This window comes from Onthophagus taurus, chromosome 2, assembly GCF_036711975.1.
Source record: "Onthophagus taurus isolate NC chromosome 2, IU_Otau_3.0, whole genome shotgun sequence".
Taxonomy (NCBI): Eukaryota; Metazoa; Arthropoda; class Insecta; order Coleoptera; family Scarabaeidae; genus Onthophagus; species Onthophagus taurus.
In genome coordinates, this window is record NC_091967.1 from 29,381,499 (window position 1) to 29,402,030 (window position 20,532).

Consider the following 20,532-nt stretch of genomic DNA (forward strand, 5'->3'; position numbering starts at 1 on the left):
CATACGTACATCTATTATAAATATGATTCTATGAAAGTAATCCTTTAAATTTATAATTCATTACGTTATATTTTTTCCGGTTTTTGCCGGTTTCATAGCCGGCAGGCGCGCCTATTTTTATTACACGAGCAGGCGCGTAGTGTACAATGTACACATAGGAAAATTTCTCCTTTTGGGGGAAATTTACATGTTAATTCACAAAAAACATATTTTTTGTACGTAAAAAAACGTTAAAACGTATTATGAGTATATTATGACGTTATACGCCGTTTTGAGCCATGTTTGAACTTTCTATCACTTTTGGTTCCGATAATTCTGTCGACCATATATGTGATATTCAGGTGGCAAATGTCGTATTGGAGCATGTTGGAGATAAAAAACAAAATGTGCCCAAAACGTGATATTATGACGTTATACGCCGTTCTGAGCCATGTTTGAACTTTCTATCACTTTTGGTTCCGATAATTCTGTCCACCATATATGTGATAGTCAGGGGCCAAATGTCGTATTGGAGCATGTTGGAGATAAAAAACAAAATGTGCCCAAAACGTAATATTATAACGTTATATGCCGTTCTGAGCCATGTTTGAACTTTCTATCACTTTTGGTTCCGATAATTCTGTCGACCATATATGTGATGTTCAGGCGCCAAATATCACATTGGAGCATGTTAGAGATAAAAAACAAAACGTGTTATTATGACGTTATACGCCGTTCTGAGCCATGTTTGAACTTTCTATCACTTTTGGTTCCGATAATTCTGTCGACCATATATGTGATATTCAGGTGGCAAATGTCATATTGGAGCATGTTGGAGATAAAAAACAAAATGTGCCCAAAACGTGGTATTATGACGTTATACGCCGTTTTGAGCCAAGTTTGAACTTTCTATCACTTTTGGTTCCGATAATTCTGTCGACCATATATGTGATATTCAGATGATAAATGTTATATTGGAGCACGTTGGAGATAAGAAACGAAATGTGCCCAAAACGTGATTTGGTGACGTTATACGCCGTTCTGAGCCATGTTTGAACTTTCTATCACTTTTGGTTCCGATAATTCTGTCGACCATATATGTGATATTTAGGTGCCAAATGTCATATTGAAGCATAAATTAATGAATTTCTCCATTGTCTTCAGGTGAATTATAGTAATCGGTGAAAATAATACAGAATGTATTTCTGAAGATTCAATTTTATTTAAAAAATTTTTGTTCTCAACGACCGGTTTCGATTATTCTATAATCGTCTTCAGGTTGTTCGCTACGAATTAAAACATGTATTGAAAATTTCACAAAAACATAATTAATTAATTAACAAGTATTTACCGTCAAAAGGGAATTCAATTCTTGAAGAAAACTTGGAGGCATGTCAATTCTATTTATTACACAGATATTGAAGCATGTTGGAGATAAAAAAACAAAATGTGCCCAAAACGTGATATTATGACATTATACGCCGTTCTGAGCCATGTTTGAACTTTCTATCACTTTTGGTTCCGATAATTCTGTCGACCATATATGTGATATTCAGGCGACAAATGTCATATTGGAGCATGTTGGAGATAAAATACAAAATGTGCACAAAACGTGATATTATGACGTTATATGTCGTTCTGAGCCATGTTTGAACTTTCTATCACTTTTGGTTCCGATAATTCTGTCTCATAATACACGACACTTTATTGTTATATTTTGTGGTTACAATAACATAATAACTAGAGCTTAGATTTTTATGCAGTCAAATTAGAGGAAATATGCGCATAAATGTGCAAGCTTTTTATTCAAAATATGCAAAAAATAAGCAAAAATATGTGGGAATATACAATCTGTAATGTATCCAAATTCATTATTGTTTAAGTAAATTACAAAACGTTTAACTATAAAATGTAGGCTCAACAACTTAATTAATAAGTATCAGGTCATCGTCCGTTGAACCGTATTACCGTGGTAAGCATTATTGCTGTAATACTTTAAAATTGATTACGCTTTTGTAAGCATCAGAATTGTACGAACCTTTGGGTAAAATACATTCACATGTAGGTGGGAAGAAACTCTTTTATTTAAAAAACCTAAAACCCTTCAACGATACCATAACAATATACCTTTCTTATAGTTGTTATCAATCTATTTTTGTCACATTTTTGTATATGTGTTGCAATTTTCACATGTTGTTCTATTTCGGATTTCCTCTCACACGTTATCTTAAAAAAGAATAATTAAAAAAGTTAGCCATAGATACAGACTAAAAATTTAATTCTGAGATTATAAAACAAATTCGTATTTTTCATTATCGATCGTCTAGAAACATATGTAAAAACATATTCCAAGAAGATGGGACATCAAATTTAATATAGTTTTATTTAGCTTTAATTTAACTCCTAGTGTAAAAGTCTATGAGAAATACAATATCGGAACAAACCATTGGCAAATCCTCTGAAAACTCTAATTTTTAACTTAAATCTTTGGCTAAAACGCTACGACATAATTTTTAAAAAAATACTTACAACTTTGGCACAAGTTTTACAATATAATTCCTCATTATTTAAATTTCGTTCGGGATAACTTTTTATCCACTGGGACACAATACACGATATCACTTTAGGCATTGTTGTTATAGATTGGTAGATTAATGTTCACTCACACTGAACACAGCCACAGCTTAAACTTAAACTCAAAGGCGCTAGCGATTCCCCGCATGTTTCTATGAATCGTTGTAAACAAGAAACCAACAATTTGAAAAAGAAACCACAATTTTGAAAAAAATATTCCAGAAAATAAAGAAGATGCATTTTGCATAAAATCCGAGTCCTAATAATGGACAACTAATAAATCAATTATGAGTCAGAGTCTGAATGCATTTCGCAAGTCGAGCAAGTTATCATAGTTTTTGAGTGTTTTTTACATATGAATTGCTTACATTTACAACATTTTTGTGTAGTATTTGTATTTGTACACAATTTACACCTCCCTCGTTTTCTAGATTGAGTTGGTTGTGTTTCCGACATCCCGCACTCATCGCCCATGTAGGATATTTGCAGAAACGATTGAATATCCTTTGGCAGCGAAATTATTTGAGCTTTCATAATTAGTTGCTCTTTCATTAAAGCAATTGCTAAATTACTTAAGAAAATTCTTCGACGACACTGATTTCCCGTAGAATGTTTTGTGAAATACAATATTTGCGAGTTTATTCCCGCTATATTTAGTAGCGTAAAAAACAGGACTAATGGCCATCGTCTAGTGACCCTCGAAATAGAGTAGGCACACCGAGAAAAATATTTTATGTAAATCATTTAAAATATCTAAACTTCGTGGTCAAAAATTAGCTTTCTAATTAGTGTAGATATATTAACCATTTGAAATTAGACAATATGGAATAAGTGAAACAGCAAATGTTTTAAATAATTTTATTAATGTTTGTAGTAGCATTATCAAAAGTCTCAAATTACTTTAACTACTTTAATTTAATTGTTTTACTACTTAATTGTAAAATTTACTAGTGTAAGTGGATGTTTGCTCTATGGAAAATAGGTATTTTAACAAATAGTATTTATTATTTTGACTAAATAAATTAAGTTTTAATTAAGTTAATTTTCTACTAATAAAGAGGTGCTGGTAACAGCGAAAAAATAAAACCAGAAGGAAATTTGAATTAAAATAAAAAATTAAATTGTATTTAAAAATAAATATTAAAAAAAAGATAAAATAATATTAAATGTATAAATCAAAGTTAAGAGAGAAAGGTGACAAGCGAAAATAAGAATATTAATAATTGGTTAACGTATCAAGCACGTAGCGAATAAAATCTGGCACCTGCGACTACACACAATTGCGGACAGCGAGCGAGAGTGATCTCGATCAACGATAGATCGAGACCTGCGATCGCGACAGCGGCAGCGGCCTCTTCCGCGTGAAGAGGGTTTTACAATTTACGCGGTCATTAGAAAAATATAATTGTCGCAGAGCGAACAAACTCCCGCCGAAAACCAATTGTTTTGAGTTAATTAAACAACAAAAAATAACGATTATTAAATTTTAACAAGAAGAAAATAAAAATTCAATGTGAATTATTATGTAAATGCATTATTAAGTCGGCGAAATCAATAATAAATGAAAGTAAGTAAACAAAACTAACAAATGATTAAAAAAATTAACAATAAGAAGATAATACAAATATAAATGTTCCAGTACAACAAATAGTACAACAAAATTATTCATTTTTCACGTAATGAATTATTCATCACGCGGTAGAGGGCACAATTTTGAAACAGGTCGTTGAAGGACGCCGTGTGACGTTCGAATGTTTACAACGCGAACGATCCCGTCAGTTCCTGGATAACATGTCTCCACACGCCCCATTTTCCACTCTAACGGCGGCCGCTGATCGTCACGAATTAATACTAACGTTCCTGGTAAGATATTAGGAACAGTAGTTGTCCATTTGGCCCTTTGTTGTAGTGTATGTAGTTACTCTTGACTCCACCTTTTCCAGAAATGTTGTAGCATCTTCTGCAACAACTCCCAGCGGGACAAGCGATTGAGAGGGGTATTCTGAAAATCTACAGAAGGAATTTCAGTGTTTAGTGGCGCTAGAGCAAGGAAGTGACCAGGAGTGAGAGCTTGGAAATCATTAGGATCGGAGCTGAGAGGACATAGAGGACGTGAATTTAGGACAGATTCTATTTGGGTAAGTACTGTAGAAAATTCTTCAAAGGTCAGTACTTGATCACCCACAACCCTCCGTAAATGGTTCTTGACCGACTTTATCCCGGCTTCACTGAGTCCATTAAAATTAGGTGACGCTGGGGGATTGAACAACCATTCGATACCGAGTTTACCCCCTGCCTCCTGTGTAATCTGTTTCATATCATTATAGGCGCCGATAAAATTGGTTCCCCTGTCGGAAAAGATTCTAGTACAACTTCCACGACGGGCCACGAATCTCCTTAATGCAGCCAAAAACGCCTCGGAGGACAAATCGGAGACCAATTCCAAATGTATGGCTTTGGTGGCAGCGCGCACAAGGAGACAAATATAGGACTTAAATGTCTTGGCTCCTCGATATTTACGAGCTATGGTTGTAAATTGGCCAGCGTAATCAACTCCTACCGTAGAAAATGCTTTTATTTGATTCACCCGAAATGCAGGTAAGTCAGACATGATTGGTGTATAAGATTTTGGCCGGCTTCGAAAACACCTTACACATCGTGACAGGACTTTATAAATGGTTTTTCTAGGTGCAAGAATCCAAAATTGATTGGCTATGATGGCAGATAAAGTACGAAAACCAGGGTGTAGATGTTCCAAATGTAGATCCTCAATAATCAGCTCACTCAGTCGATGTTTTCCTGGTAAAAGTATGGGATGTTTAGCGTCGAAGTTTAGATCTGAATGCCTGAGACGTCCGCCCACTCGGATTAAGTTTTCTCGGCTTATAAATGGTGCAAGCTTCCGAAATTGTTTCGAAGGCAGTTTACCAAGTTGAATTTGCCGGAACAGCTCAGGGAATTGTTCGCTTTGGACTTGCCGGGCGATGGTATAAAGAGCTTGCTGTTTTTCAAAGATGGAAATGATGAGATTGTTATGTTTATTTTTCTTACGACACCCTGAAACAAATCTCAAAATGTAAGCGATTATGTTTTTTATCTTACGTAATGAAGAGAAGCGATCCAGTAAGGTGAGCAAACAATCATCAGTATCTGATGTTAAATGAGCAACCATTTGTTGTTTTTCTTCAGCTACAACTTCGTCGCTACATGTGATGATCCCTTGAGAAGGCCAGTGAGGAGATGCAAGAGACAACCAATAAGGTCCATTCCACCATAGATTACACTGTACCACATCAGCGGGGAGAAGCCCTCGCGACCCTGGATCAGCGGGATTCTCTTGGGATGGTACATGGCGCCAACAATCCTTAGGTATAACATCCTGAATATGGCTTGTTCGGTTCGCTACGAACGTTTTCCAGCGATGCGGGGATGAGTTAATCCAATGGAGCACCACCATAGAGTCGCACCAAGCGAAGATTCTTGGTTGAACAACCGTGGAGAAGCTTGATAACAAGAACTTGGCCAAGTTAGCCAATAGAACAGCGGCACAGAGCTCCAATCGGGGTATTGATGTGGTTTTCAGCGGAGCAACTCTAGACTTAGCAGAAACAAAATTTAGGGTAATAGTATTATCAGGCAATATACAACGTAGATACGCCACCGCACAGTAACCCAATGAAGAAGCATCAGAGAATAGATGAAGTTCCACATTTTGAGTTGCCGAATGATGAATATGTCGCGGAATCTTCAACTGGTACAGTAATGGAAGTTGATGCTTAAATTGAAACCAGTACCTCTGGATCTCGTCCGATGGAAGATCATCCCAGTCTAATCTCTCTACCCAAAGTTTCTGCATAAGACACTTTGCTGCCATGATACATGGAGCAATCAATACATGGGATCATAAATCCGAGCTATGTTTGATAATATGGCTCGTTTGGTACATGGGTTGTCTCGGGGTGTATATGAAAACCCAATGGCATCAGCTTGGGGATCCCAATGAAAACCCAACACCTTCACGAAGCCATCATCCTTGTTATCTAGGGACACTGCAACTCTATCTTGATGGTCGTTAACTGATGTCAATAATTCCGGTGAGTTACTCGCCCATTTTGCTAATTCAAATCCCCCCAATGACAACAGTTTCATCACCTGCCGTTGCAGATTTAACGCGTCTTGGATTGAAACACTACCCGTTACTACATCGTCAGCGTACATGTCGCGCAACAACACTTGGGACGCTTCAGGAAACTGGGCCGCATAAATTAGAGCCAACTCCCGTACCGTTCGCAGTGCCAGATATGGAGAAGATGATACTCCGTAAGTGACCGTGTTTAGTTCATATTCATTTAAGGCATCATCAGGAGAATTTCTCCAGATAATACGCTGGTATTTGCGTTGATGAGGATCTATCAGAATCTGGCGATACATTTGTTTTATGTCGCAGATGAAGACTATGGGAAAACAGCGAAAATTCAGAAGAATGGAAACCAAATTGTTTTGAAGCTTGGGACCAGTAAATACAAGATCATTGAGAGAGTATCCGTTGCTGGTTTTAGCAGATGCGTCAAATACTACTCTTATTTTAGAAGAATTAGCTCGAAGAACTGAATGATGTGGGATATAATAGGAAGATAGATGGTTATAACTGCGTGAAGGAACGAGAGACATATGTCCTTTTTCCAGGTAATCCTCCATAAATTCTTTGTATTTGTCATAGACGGTGGAATTTTTAATTAGTCTTTTTTCCAGAGATAAAAATCTTCGTAAGGCTTGTGAGTAAGACTGACCTAACTCAGGACTTGCAGTTTTAAAAATTAATTTAACCATAAATCGACCATTATCCATGCGTTGGTAATTATTTACGAATTCTTCTTCGCATCTGATGTCTTCTGGCGCCTCGGTAATATTATTTTTGACCTGATCTAGTTCCCAGAATTTTTGGAGATACTGATCTAAAGATGGCTCGACCAAAAGAGAAATATTGGCAGTTGTGTTATTATTCTCAGAAGTTTTACCCATCAACAGCCATCCAAAAATTGACCCTATTGCAGCTGGCTCGTCCACATCACCAATACGACGTTCTCCAGTGAAGATATGCGGAACCAATTCAGCTCCAAGAAGAAGATCAATACAATTGGGAGATGTTTGACTTGGTGAAATTTTTAAATCTCTAAGGTGATTGTATTTGGATATATCAATGGTAGTTTTTGGCTGGTAAGAACATATATTTTTGGATATGATAGCTGTAAAGTTTAGTACGGGATGATTACTCTCATGCGGCTTAATGTCACATTCAACTGAACCCTGGTTACAATTCGACTGCATGTTGTTCAACCCTTCTATCGCGACAGATCGGATGCTCTTGGTAAGTTGTAACGTTTTTTGTAATCTTTCAGTTATAAAATTGATCATGCTACACGAATCAATCAGAGCCCTCACACGATGATAACCTCCAAAACGATCCTGGATGTCCAATTCAGCAACAGGGAGAACCACAGTAAGCATAGTATTCATAATGGAACCAACAGTATTATCTACAGAGACACACTTGCTTTCAGATGAAGGTTCCAAAGCAACAGCAGGACGAGGTAAATGCAGCAATGAATGGTAGCGCTTTTTGCAGGTACGACAAGTGTTCGTAGAATTACATCTACTTGTTGAATGACGATTTCCCAAACAGTTTTTGCACAGATTGTTCTTATTAACAAACTCCAACCGTTGTGCTGGCGTTTTATCATAAAATTGTGAACAATTGTATAGGTTGTGAGCATCATTACACAAGGAGCAATGAAAATTACTTAATTTCAATTTCAGTTCTGTGGCGAAGCTTGATGGATTGGTCTTGAATGGTCGGTTGGCATTAGATTTGATGTACTTGGAGCTTGTTGTAGTGAGTTTCACTGCATCCAAAGCTTTGGCTTGATTCTCAAGGAAGGTCATCAGCTGTACATACGTAGGTATTTCGAAAGTACAATGTTCGATTTCGAATTTAATTTTAATTGAATTGTCTAATTTTTGTAGGAGAATATTAAAGAGTAAGGAATCCCAGTAATCGACGGGAAATCCAAGAGATCTTAAACCTTCGAGATTTTCAGAGAATGTGTCTGTTAACAGGCGATATGCTTTGGATGAACTCTCTTGTTTAATGGTAATTCTTTGAATTTCATTATAGTAAATTGTGGCTAAGTGTCTCTTATTTTGGCAACGATTCTTTAGTGTTTGGAAAGCTATTGGATAGTTGGCATCGGTCATTGGTAAACCCTTGACCAAGTTGAGCGGCTCTCCCGATAAGAACGTCAGGAGATATTGATATTTCGCTACGGCGGACAACGATGCGTTGCTATCTACCATTGTGGTAAAGAGGTCATAAAAACTTGGCCAGGCTTTATAATCTCCCGAAAAGGTAGGAAGGGTAATTTTGTTTAGTTTTGGGATAGCAGTAGGAACGATGGCATTTTTTTTCTCAGCCGCGATGCCATTCTCGATGTCAGAATACATCGCCTTTATCGAAAAATAAGCAGAGTCGGCTTGACGACGTACCGCATCGTGAGTTTGACTCATCGTCATCGATGTAGCCGATAATTTGATTATGTATAGTTTTGAACTCAGTGTACGACTCATCACACTCAATGGAGCGCACAATAAAGGTAGATTGTTGTTCGGGGTGGTCTTTTAAGCTACGACCAACTCCCATGGACTCAATTAGTCGGTTCAAATGAATCGTACGCCGCAAAATAAGTTTCGCTAATTTATCAGCGGCAGCCATGGTAACTAATAAAAGTTTTATTTGATTTTAGATGAATGAATTGAATCACCCTGTATAACAGTATGCGAAAGGTAAAAAAATCGAAAATTCAGCGATTGTAAATTTTGGCAAACCAGATGTGAAACTAGCGAAAAAAGTCGTAAGCGGGCCGGTCCCGAAACTGGAAACGGACAATACCACGGCGATAATGGCGAATGGGAAAGAATAAATTTATTATGAAAACAACAGCAAATTTAAGAAGCCGGTTCGAAGGACCAAACTTGTTCGCACCAAAACGTAAAATAGGTGAACTAATAAAGAGGTGCTGGTAACAGCGAAAAAATAAAACCAGAAGGAAATTTGAATTAAAATAAAAAATTAAATTGTATTTAAAAATAAATTATAAAAAAAAAATAAAATAATATTAAATGTATAAATCAAAGTTAAGAGAGAAAGGTGACAAGCGAATTAGCGAAAATAAGAATATTAATAATTGGTTAACGTACCAAGCACGTAGCGAATAAAATCTGGCACCTGCGACTACACACAATTGCGGACAGCGAGCGAGAGTGATCTCGATCAACGATAGATCGAGACCTGCGATCGCGACAGCGGCCTCTTCCGCGTGAAGAGGGTTTTACAATTTACGCGGTCATTAGAAAAATATAATTGTCGCAGAGCGAACATACAGCATGTAGCTATATTTTCTAAAAGATATTATTCACTTTACCACAATGCTTAGATAATTTTACTAATGTTTTTAGTAGCATTATTGAAAGTCTTGAACTACTTTAACAAATTGTACTCGTTATTTTGACTACATAAATTAAATCAATTTTCTATATCGTGTAGCTATATCTTCTAAAGACATTATTCACTTTACCACTTAATATTCGATGTTTTTATCGCACTAATATGTAGTTCATTTGGCTAATTATATAGAGGAATTAAATAACATACAATGCATTTTAAGTTTATTATAATAATATATTTGAAATAAACGTTTTAAAGCAAAACTAAATGTTTACTTAAACCTGTAAGTACATAAAAATAAATTAATAATTATGAATGTACGGGTAATAATTAAACAATATACATAAAACATAAACAGTAACCAATACTTAAACAATAAATAAAAAACAATTTAAATTACTTTATATTGTATGCAGGTGACCCGTAATATACGGTATCTACTAGGACAGCTGTATATGTATAAAACTACTTATTAAACAAATGGTGATTTTAATTTAACCGCTAATGAAAAATCATGTAACGTATTGTACGTCTATGTTGATTGGTGGAAATTTGATATCAGCGTAAGTAAAAATATATGTGACAACATTTTTTGGCTTATTTACAATAAAAGACAAAGTATGTTCATCCAGCTTTTTAACCCTCCGGTGGGCGCACCTGTCGGACTTACACGAATAGGCGCCTTGCGGCTTTTACACCGCAATTGAATATTTAGTCTTTTCATTGGTAACGTTTGTAAAATTTTGGTTCTATGAAAGAAATGAGCATTAATTTTGTTGCTTTATATTTAATTATATAAAATTGGTAATTGAACACTTTTGACAACCTTAACAATACTAATTAAATTAATATACTTTCATCAGCTTGTTTTCACTTCTAAAAATATTTTCAATAGAGTTTTTGATTTTTTTTTTCTTTTTGAAGTTTGAACTTTCTATCACTTTTGGTTCCGATAATTCTGTCGACCATATATGTGATATTCAGATGATAAATGTTATATTGGAGCACGTTGGAGATAAGAAACGAAATGTGCCCAAAACGTGATTTGGTGACGTTATACGCCGTTCTGAGCCATGTTTGAACTTTCTATCACTTTTGGTTCCGATAATTCTGTCGACCATATATGTGATATTTAGGTGCCAAATGTCATATTGAAGCATAAATTAATGAATTTCTCCATTGTCTTCAGGTGAATTATAGTAATCGGTGAAAATAATACAGAATGTATTTCTGAAGATTCAATTTTATTTAAAAAATTTTTGTTCTCAACGACCGGTTTCGATTATTCTATAATCGTCTTCAGGTTGTTCGCTACGAATTAAAACATGTATTGAAAATTTCACAAAAACATAATTAATTAATTAACAAGTATTTACCGTCAAAAGGGAATTCAATTCTTGAAGAAAACTTGGAGGCATGTCAATTCTATTTATTACACAGATATTGAAGCATGTTGGAGATAAAAAAACAAAATGTGCCCAAAACGTGATATTATGACATTATACGCCGTTCTGAGCCATGTTTGAACTTTCTATCACTTTTGGTTCCGATAATTCTGTCGACCATATATGTGATATTCAGGCGACAAATGTCATATTGGAGCATGTTGGAGATAAAATACAAAATGTGCACAAAACGTGATATTATGACGTTATATGTCGTTCTGAGCCATGTTTGAACTTTCTATCACTTTTGGTTCCGATAATTCTGTCTCATAATACACGACACTTTATTGTTATATTTTGTGGTTACAATAACATAATAACTAGAGCTTAGATTTTTATGCAGTCAAATTAGAGGAAATATGCGCATAAATGTGCAAGCTTTTTATTCAAAATATGCAAAAAATAAGCAAAAATATGTGGGAATATACAATCTGTAATGTATCCAAATTCATTATTGTTTAAGTAAATTACAAAACGTTTAACTATAAAATGTAGGCTCAACAACTTAATTAATAAGTATCAGGTCATCGTCCGTTGAACCGTATTACCGTGGTAAGCATTATTGCTGTAATACTTTAAAATTGATTACGCTTTTGTAAGCATCAGAATTGTACGAACCTTTGGGTAAAATACATTCACATGTAGGTGGGAAGAAACTCTTTTATTTAAAAAACCTAAAACCCTTCAACGATACCATAACAATATACCTTTCTTATAGTTGTTATCAATCTATTTTTGTCACATTTTTGTATATGTGTTGCAATTTTCACATGTTGTTCTATTTCGGATTTCCTCTCACACGTTATCTTAAAAAAGAATAATTAAAAAAGTTAGCCATAGATACAGACTAAAAATTTAATTCTGAGATTATAAAACAAATTCGTATTTTTCATTATCGATCGTCTAGAAACATATGTAAAAACATATTCCAAGAAGATGGGACATCAAATTTAATATAGTTTTATTTAGCTTTAATTTAACTCCTAGTGTAAAAGTCTATGAGAAATACAATATCGGAACAAACCATTGGCAAATCCTCTGAAAACTCTAATTTTTAACTTAAATCTTTGGCTAAAACGCTACGACATAATTTTTAAAAAAATACTTACAACTTTGGCACAAGTTTTACAATATAATTCCTCATTATTTAAATTTCGTTCGGGATAACTTTTTATCCACTGGGACACAATACACGATATCACTTTAGGCATTGTTGTTATAGATTGGTAGATTAATGTTCACTCACACTGAACACAGCCACAGCTTAAACTTAAACTCAAAGGCGCTAGCGATTCCCCGCATGTTTCTATGAATCGTTGTAAACAAGAAACCAACAATTTGAAAAAGAAACCACAATTTTGAAAAAAATATTCCAGAAAATAAAGAAGATGCATTTTGCATAAAATCCGAGTCCTAATAATGGACAACTAATAAATCAATTATGAGTCAGAGTCTGAATGCATTTCGCAAGTCGAGCAAGTTATCATAGTTTTTGAGTGTTTTTTACATATGAATTGCTTACATTTACAACATTTTTGTGTAGTATTTGTATTTGTACACAATTTACACCTCCCTCGTTTTCTAGATTGAGTTGGTTGTGTTTCCGACATCCCGCACTCATCGCCCATGTAGGATATTTGCAGAAACGATTGAATATCCTTTGGCAGCGAAATTATTTGAGCTTTCATAATTAGTTGCTCTTTCATTAAAGCAATTGCTAAATTACTTAAGAAAATTCTTCGACGACACTGATTTCCCGTAGAATGTTTTGTGAAATACAATATTTGCGAGTTTATTCCCGCTATATTTAGTAGCGTAAAAAACAGGACTAATGGCCATCGTCTAGTGACCCTCGAAATAGAGTAGGCACACCGAGAAAAATATTTTATGTAAATCATTTAAAATATCTAAACTTCGTGGTCAAAAATTAGCTTTCTAATTAGTGTAGATATATTAACCATTTGAAATTAGACAATATGGAATAAGTGAAACAGCAAATGTTTTAAATAATTTTATTAATGTTTGTAGTAGCATTATCAAAAGTCTCAAATTACTTTAACTACTTTAATTTAATTGTTTTACTACTTAATTGTAAAATTTACTAGTGTAAGTGGATGTTTGCTCTATGGAAAATAGGTATTTTAACAAATAGTATTTATTATTTTGACTAAATAAATTAAGTTTTAATTAAGTTAATTTTCTACTAATAAAGAGGTGCTGGTAACAGCGAAAAAATAAAACCAGAAGGAAATTTGAATTAAAATAAAAAATTAAATTGTATTTAAAAATAAATATTAAAAAAAAGATAAAATAATATTAAATGTATAAATCAAAGTTAAGAGAGAAAGGTGACAAGCGAAAATAAGAATATTAATAATTGGTTAACGTATCAAGCACGTAGCGAATAAAATCTGGCACCTGCGACTACACACAATTGCGGACAGCGAGCGAGAGTGATCTCGATCAACGATAGATCGAGACCTGCGATCGCGACAGCGGCAGCGGCCTCTTCCGCGTGAAGAGGGTTTTACAATTTACGCGGTCATTAGAAAAATATAATTGTCGCAGAGCGAACAAACTCCCGCCGAAAACCAATTGTTTTGAGTTAATTAAACAACAAAAAATAACGATTATTAAATTTTAACAAGAAGAAAATAAAAATTCAATGTGAATTATTATGTAAATGCATTATTAAGTCGGCGAAATCAATAATAAATGAAAGTAAGTAAACAAAACTAACAAATGATTAAAAAAATTAACAATAAGAAGATAATACAAATATAAATGTTCCAGTACAACAAATAGTACAACAAAATTATTCATTTTTCACGTAATGAATTATTCATCACGCGGTAGAGGGCACAATTTTGAAACAGGTCGTTGAAGGACGCCGTGTGACGTTCGAATGTTTACAACGCGAACGATCCCGTCAGTTCCTGGATAACATGTCTCCACACGCCCCATTTTCCACTCTAACGGCGGCCGCTGATCGTCACGAATTAATACTAACGTTCCTGGTAAGATATTAGGAACAGTAGTTGTCCATTTGGCCCTTTGTTGTAGTGTATGTAGTTACTCTTGACTCCACCTTTTCCAGAAATGTTGTAGCATCTTCTGCAACAACTCCCAGCGGGACAAGCGATTGAGAGGGGTATTCTGAAAATCTACAGAAGGAATTTCAGTGTTTAGTGGCGCTAGAGCAAGGAAGTGACCAGGAGTGAGAGCTTGGAAATCATTAGGATCGGAGCTGAGAGGACATAGAGGACGTGAATTTAGGACAGATTCTATTTGGGTAAGTACTGTAGAAAATTCTTCAAAGGTCAGTACTTGATCACCCACAACCCTCCGTAAATGGTTCTTGACCGACTTTATCCCGGCTTCACTGAGTCCATTAAAATTAGGTGACGCTGGGGGATTGAACAACCATTCGATACCGAGTTTACCCCCTGCCTCCTGTGTAATCTGTTTCATATCATTATAGGCGCCGATAAAATTGGTTCCCCTGTCGGAAAAGATTCTAGTACAACTTCCACGACGGGCCACGAATCTCCTTAATGCAGCCAAAAACGCCTCGGAGGACAAATCGGAGACCAATTCCAAATGTATGGCTTTGGTGGCAGCGCGCACAAGGAGACAAATATAGGACTTAAATGTCTTGGCTCCTCGATATTTACGAGCTATGGTTGTAAATTGGCCAGCGTAATCAACTCCTACCGTAGAAAATGCTTTTATTTGATTCACCCGAAATGCAGGTAAGTCAGACATGATTGGTGTATAAGATTTTGGCCGGCTTCGAAAACACCTTACACATCGTGACAGGACTTTATAAATGGTTTTTCTAGGTGCAAGAATCCAAAATTGATTGGCTATGATGGCAGATAAAGTACGAAAACCAGGGTGTAGATGTTCCAAATGTAGATCCTCAATAATCAGCTCACTCAGTCGATGTTTTCCTGGTAAAAGTATGGGATGTTTAGCGTCGAAGTTTAGATCTGAATGCCTGAGACGTCCGCCCACTCGGATTAAGTTTTCTCGGCTTATAAATGGTGCAAGCTTCCGAAATTGTTTCGAAGGCAGTTTACCAAGTTGAATTTGCCGGAACAGCTCAGGGAATTGTTCGCTTTGGACTTGCCGGGCGATGGTATAAAGAGCTTGCTGTTTTTCAAAGATGGAAATGATGAGATTGTTATGTTTATTTTTCTTACGACACCCTGAAACAAATCTCAAAATGTAAGCGATTATGTTTTTTATCTTACGTAATGAAGAGAAGCGATCCAGTAAGGTGAGCAAACAATCATCAGTATCTGATGTTAAATGAGCAACCATTTGTTGTTTTTCTTCAGCTACAACTTCGTCGCTACATGTGATGATCCCTTGAGAAGGCCAGTGAGGAGATGCAAGAGACAACCAATAAGGTCCATTCCACCATAGATTACACTGTACCACATCAGCGGGGAGAAGCCCTCGCGACCCTGGATCAGCGGGATTCTCTTGGGATGGTACATGGCGCCAACAATCCTTAGGTATAACATCCTGAATATGGCTTGTTCGGTTCGCTACGAACGTTTTCCAGCGATGCGGGGATGAGTTAATCCAATGGAGCACCACCATAGAGTCGCACCAAGCGAAGATTCTTGGTTGAACAACCGTGGAGAAGCTTGATAACAAGAACTTGGCCAAGTTAGCCAATAGAACAGCGGCACAGAGCTCCAATCGGGGTATTGATGTGGTTTTCAGCGGAGCAACTCTAGACTTAGCAGAAACAAAATTTAGGGTAATAGTATTATCAGGCAATATACAACGTAGATACGCCACCGCACAGTAACCCAATGAAGAAGCATCAGAGAATAGATGAAGTTCCACATTTTGAGTTGCCGAATGATGAATATGTCGCGGAATCTTCAACTGGTACAGTAATGGAAGTTGATGCTTAAATTGAAACCAGTACCTCTGGATCTCGTCCGATGGAAGATCATCCCAGTCTAATCTCTCTACCCAAAGTTTCTGCATAAGACACTTTGCTGCCATGATACATGGAGCAATCAATACATGGGATCATAAATCCGAGCTATGTTTGATAATATGGCTCGTTTGGTACATGGGTTGTCTCGGGGTGTATATGAAAACCCAATGGCATCAGCTTGGGGATCCCAATGAAAACCCAACACCTTCACGAAGCCATCATCCTTGTTATCTAGGGACACTGCAACTCTATCTTGATGGTCGTTAACTGATGTCAATAATTCCGGTGAGTTACTCGCCCATTTTGCTAATTCAAATCCCCCCAATGACAACAGTTTCATCACCTGCCGTTGCAGATTTAACGCGTCTTGGATTGAAACACTACCCGTTACTACATCGTCAGCGTACATGTCGCGCAACAACACTTGGGACGCTTCAGGAAACTGGGCCGCATAAATTAGAGCCAACTCCCGTACCGTTCGCAGTGCCAGATATGGAGAAGATGATACTCCGTAAGTGACCGTGTTTAGTTCATATTCATTTAAGGCATCATCAGGAGAATTTCTCCAGATAATACGCTGGTATTTGCGTTGATGAGGATCTATCAGAATCTGGCGATACATTTGTTTTATGTCGCAGATGAAGACTATGGGAAAACAGCGAAAATTCAGAAGAATGGAAACCAAATTGTTTTGAAGCTTGGGACCAGTAAATACAAGATCATTGAGAGAGTATCCGTTGCTGGTTTTAGCAGATGCGTCAAATACTACTCTTATTTTAGAAGAATTAGCTCGAAGAACTGAATGATGTGGGATATAATAGGAAGATAGATGGTTATAACTGCGTGAAGGAACGAGAGACATATGTCCTTTTTCCAGGTAATCCTCCATAAATTCTTTGTATTTGTCATAGACGGTGGAATTTTTAATTAGTCTTTTTTCCAGAGATAAAAATCTTCGTAAGGCTTGTGAGTAAGACTGACCTAACTCAGGACTTGCAGTTTTAAAAATTAATTTAACCATAAATCGACCATTATCCATGCGTTGGTAATTATTTACGAATTCTTCTTCGCATCTGATGTCTTCTGGCGCCTCGGTAATATTATTTTTGACCTGATCTAGTTCCCAGAATTTTTGGAGATACTGATCTAAAGATGGCTCGACCAAAAGAGAAATATTGGCAGTTGTGTTATTATTCTCAGAAGTTTTACCCATCAACAGCCATCCAAAAATTGACCCTATTGCAGCTGGCTCGTCCACATCACCAATACGACGTTCTCCAGTGAAGATATGCGGAACCAATTCAGCTCCAAGAAGAAGATCAATACAATTGGGAGATGTTTGACTTGGTGAAATTTTTAAATCTCTAAGGTGATTGTATTTGGATATATCAATGGTAGTTTTTGGCTGGTAAGAACATATATTTTTGGATATGATAGCTGTAAAGTTTAGTACGGGATGATTACTCTCATGCGGCTTAATGTCACATTCAACTGAACCCTGGTTACAATTCGACTGCATGTTGTTCAACCCTTCTATCGCGACAGATCGGATGCTCTTGGTAAGTTGTAACGTTTTTTGTAATCTTTCAGTTATAAAATTGATCATGCTACACGAATCAATCAGAGCCCTCACACGATGATAACCTCCAAAACGATCCTGGATGTCCAATTCAGCAACAGGGAGAACCACAGTAAGCATAGTATTCATAATGGAACCAACAGTATTATCTACAGAGACACACTTGCTTTCAGATGAAGGTTCCAAAGCAACAGCAGGACGAGGTAAATGCAGCAATGAATGGTAGCGCTTTTTGCAGGTACGACAAGTGTTCGTAGAATTACATCTACTTGTTGAATGACGATTTCCCAAACAGTTTTTGCACAGATTGTTCTTATTAACAAACTCCAACCGTTGTGCTGGCGTTTTATCATAAAATTGTGAACAATTGTATAGGTTGTGAGCATCATTACACAAGGAGCAATGAAAATTACTTAATTTCAATTTCAGTTCTGTGGCGAAGCTTGATGGATTGGTCTTGAATGGTCGGTTGGCATTAGATTTGATGTACTTGGAGCTTGTTGTAGTGAGTTTCACTGCATCCAAAGCTTTGGCTTGATTCTCAAGGAAGGTCATCAGCTGTACATACGTAGGTATTTCGAAAGTACAATGTTCGATTTCGAATTTAATTTTAATTGAATTGTCTAATTTTTGTAGGAGAATATTAAAGAGTAAGGAATCCCAGTAATCGACGGGAAATCCAAGAGATCTTAAACCTTCGAGATTTTCAGAGAATGTGTCTGTTAACAGGCGATATGCTTTGGATGAACTCTCTTGTTTAATGGTAATTCTTTGAATTTCATTATAGTAAATTGTGGCTAAGTGTCTCTTATTTTGGCAACGATTCTTTAGTGTTTGGAAAGCTATTGGATAGTTGGCATCGGTCATTGGTAAACCCTTGACCAAGTTGAGCGGCTCTCCCGATAAGAACGTCAGGAGATATTGATATTTCGCTACGGCGGACAACGATGCGTTGCTATCTACCATTGTGGTAAAGAGGTCATAAAAACTTGGCCAGGCTTTATAATCTCCCGAAAAGGTAGGAAGGGTAATTTTGTTTAGTTTTGGGATAGCAGTAGGAACGATGGCATTTTTTTTCTCAGCCGCGATGCCATTCTCGATGTCAGAATACATCGCCTTTATCGAAAAATAAGCAGAGTCGGCTTGACGACGTACCGCATCGTGAGTTTGACTCATCGTCATCGATGTAGCCGATAATTTGATTATGTATAGTTTTGAACTCAGTGTACGACTCATCACACTCAATGGAGCGCACAATAAAGGTAGATTGTTGTTCGGGGTGGTCTTTTAAGCTACGACCAACTCCCATGGACTCAATTAGTCGGTTCAAATGAATCGTACGCCGCAAAATAAGTTTCGCTAATTTATCAGCGGCAGCCATGGTAACTAATAAAAGTTTTATTTGATTTTAGATGAATGAATTGAATCACCCTGTATAACAGTATGCGAAAGGTAAAAAAATCGAAAATTCAGCGATTGTAAATTTTGGCAAACCAGATGTGAAACTAGCGAAAAAAGTCGTAAGCGGGCCGGTCCCGAAACTGGAAACGGACAATACCACGGCGATAATGGCGAATGGGAAAGAATAAATTTATTATGAAAACAACAGCAAATTTAAGAAGCCGGTTCGAAGGACCAAACTTGTTCGCACCAAAACGTAAAATAGGTGAACTAATAAAGAGGTGCTGGTAACAGCGAAAAAATAAAACCAGAAGGAAATTTGAATTAAAATAAAAAATTAAATTGTATTTAAAAATAAATTATAAAAAAAAAATAAAATAATATTAAATGTATAAATCAAAGTTAAGAGAGAAAGGTGACAAGCGAATTAGCGAAAATAAGAATATTAATAATTGGTTAACGTACCAAGCACGTAGCGAATAAAATCTGGCACCTGCGACTACACACAATTGCGGACAGCGAGCGAGAGTGATCTCGATCAACGATAGATCGAGACCTGCGATCGCGACAGCGGCCTCTTCCGCGTGAAGAGGGTTTTACAATTTACGCGGTCATTAGAAAAATATAATTGTCGCAGAGCGAACATACAGCATGTAGCTATATTTTCTAAAAGATATTATTCACTTTACCACAATGCTTAGATAATTTTACTAATGTTTTTAGTAGCATTATTGAAAGTCTTGAACTACTTTAACAAATTGTACTCGTTATTTTGACTACATAAATTAAATCAATTTTCTATATCGTGTAGCTATATCTTCTAAAGACATTATTCACTTTACCACTTAATATTCGATGTTTTTATCGCACTAATATGTAGTTCATTTGGCTAATTATATAGAGGAATTAAATAACATACAATGCATTTTAAGTTTATTATAATAATATATTTGAAATAAACGTTTTAAAGCAAAACTAAATGTTTACTTAAACCTGTAAGTACATAAAAATAAATTAATAATTATGAATGTACGGGTAATAATTAAACAATATACATAAAACATAAACAGTAACCAATACTTAAACAATA

General features: G+C 36.1%; 4 long non-coding RNA genes across 8 annotated transcripts; all 4 read left to right on the plus strand.

The window, feature by feature from the left end:
- The first annotated feature begins 7,751 nt into the window (after positions 1-7,751).
- On the plus strand, positions 7,752-8,313 carry LOC139432757 (uncharacterized). The gene is made up of 3 exons (XR_011642425.1): positions 7,752-7,921; positions 7,987-8,053; positions 8,115-8,313. It is a non-coding gene; the product is annotated as an uncharacterized lncRNA (long non-coding RNA).
- Positions 8,314-8,393: 80 nt separating this feature from the next.
- On the plus strand, positions 8,394-9,590 carry LOC111416138 (uncharacterized). 3 transcript variants are annotated; one of them, XR_011642424.1, is made up of 4 exons: positions 8,394-8,509; positions 8,578-8,704; positions 8,773-8,959; positions 9,354-9,590. It is a non-coding gene; the product is annotated as an uncharacterized lncRNA (long non-coding RNA). The 3 variants fall into 3 exon arrangements; XR_011642423.1 differs by lacking the exon at positions 9,354-9,590 and adding an exon at positions 9,024-9,101 and having other exon boundaries at positions 8,394-8,513; XR_002706487.2 differs by lacking the exon at positions 9,354-9,590 and adding an exon at positions 9,024-9,101.
- An 8,261-nt stretch (positions 9,591-17,851) lies between these two features.
- LOC139432759 (uncharacterized) lies at positions 17,852-18,413 on the plus strand. Its single transcript, XR_011642429.1, has 3 exons — positions 17,852-18,021; positions 18,087-18,153; positions 18,215-18,413. It is a non-coding gene; the product is annotated as an uncharacterized lncRNA (long non-coding RNA).
- Positions 18,414-18,493: 80 nt separating this feature from the next.
- LOC139432758 (uncharacterized) lies at positions 18,494-19,734 on the plus strand. 3 transcript variants are annotated; one of them, XR_011642428.1, is made up of 4 exons: positions 18,494-18,609; positions 18,678-18,804; positions 18,873-19,059; positions 19,454-19,734. It is a non-coding gene; the product is annotated as an uncharacterized lncRNA (long non-coding RNA). The 3 variants fall into 3 exon arrangements; XR_011642427.1 differs by lacking the exon at positions 19,454-19,734 and adding an exon at positions 19,124-19,201 and having other exon boundaries at positions 18,494-18,613; XR_011642426.1 differs by lacking the exon at positions 19,454-19,734 and adding an exon at positions 19,124-19,201.
- Positions 19,735-20,532: the final 798 nt, after the last annotated feature.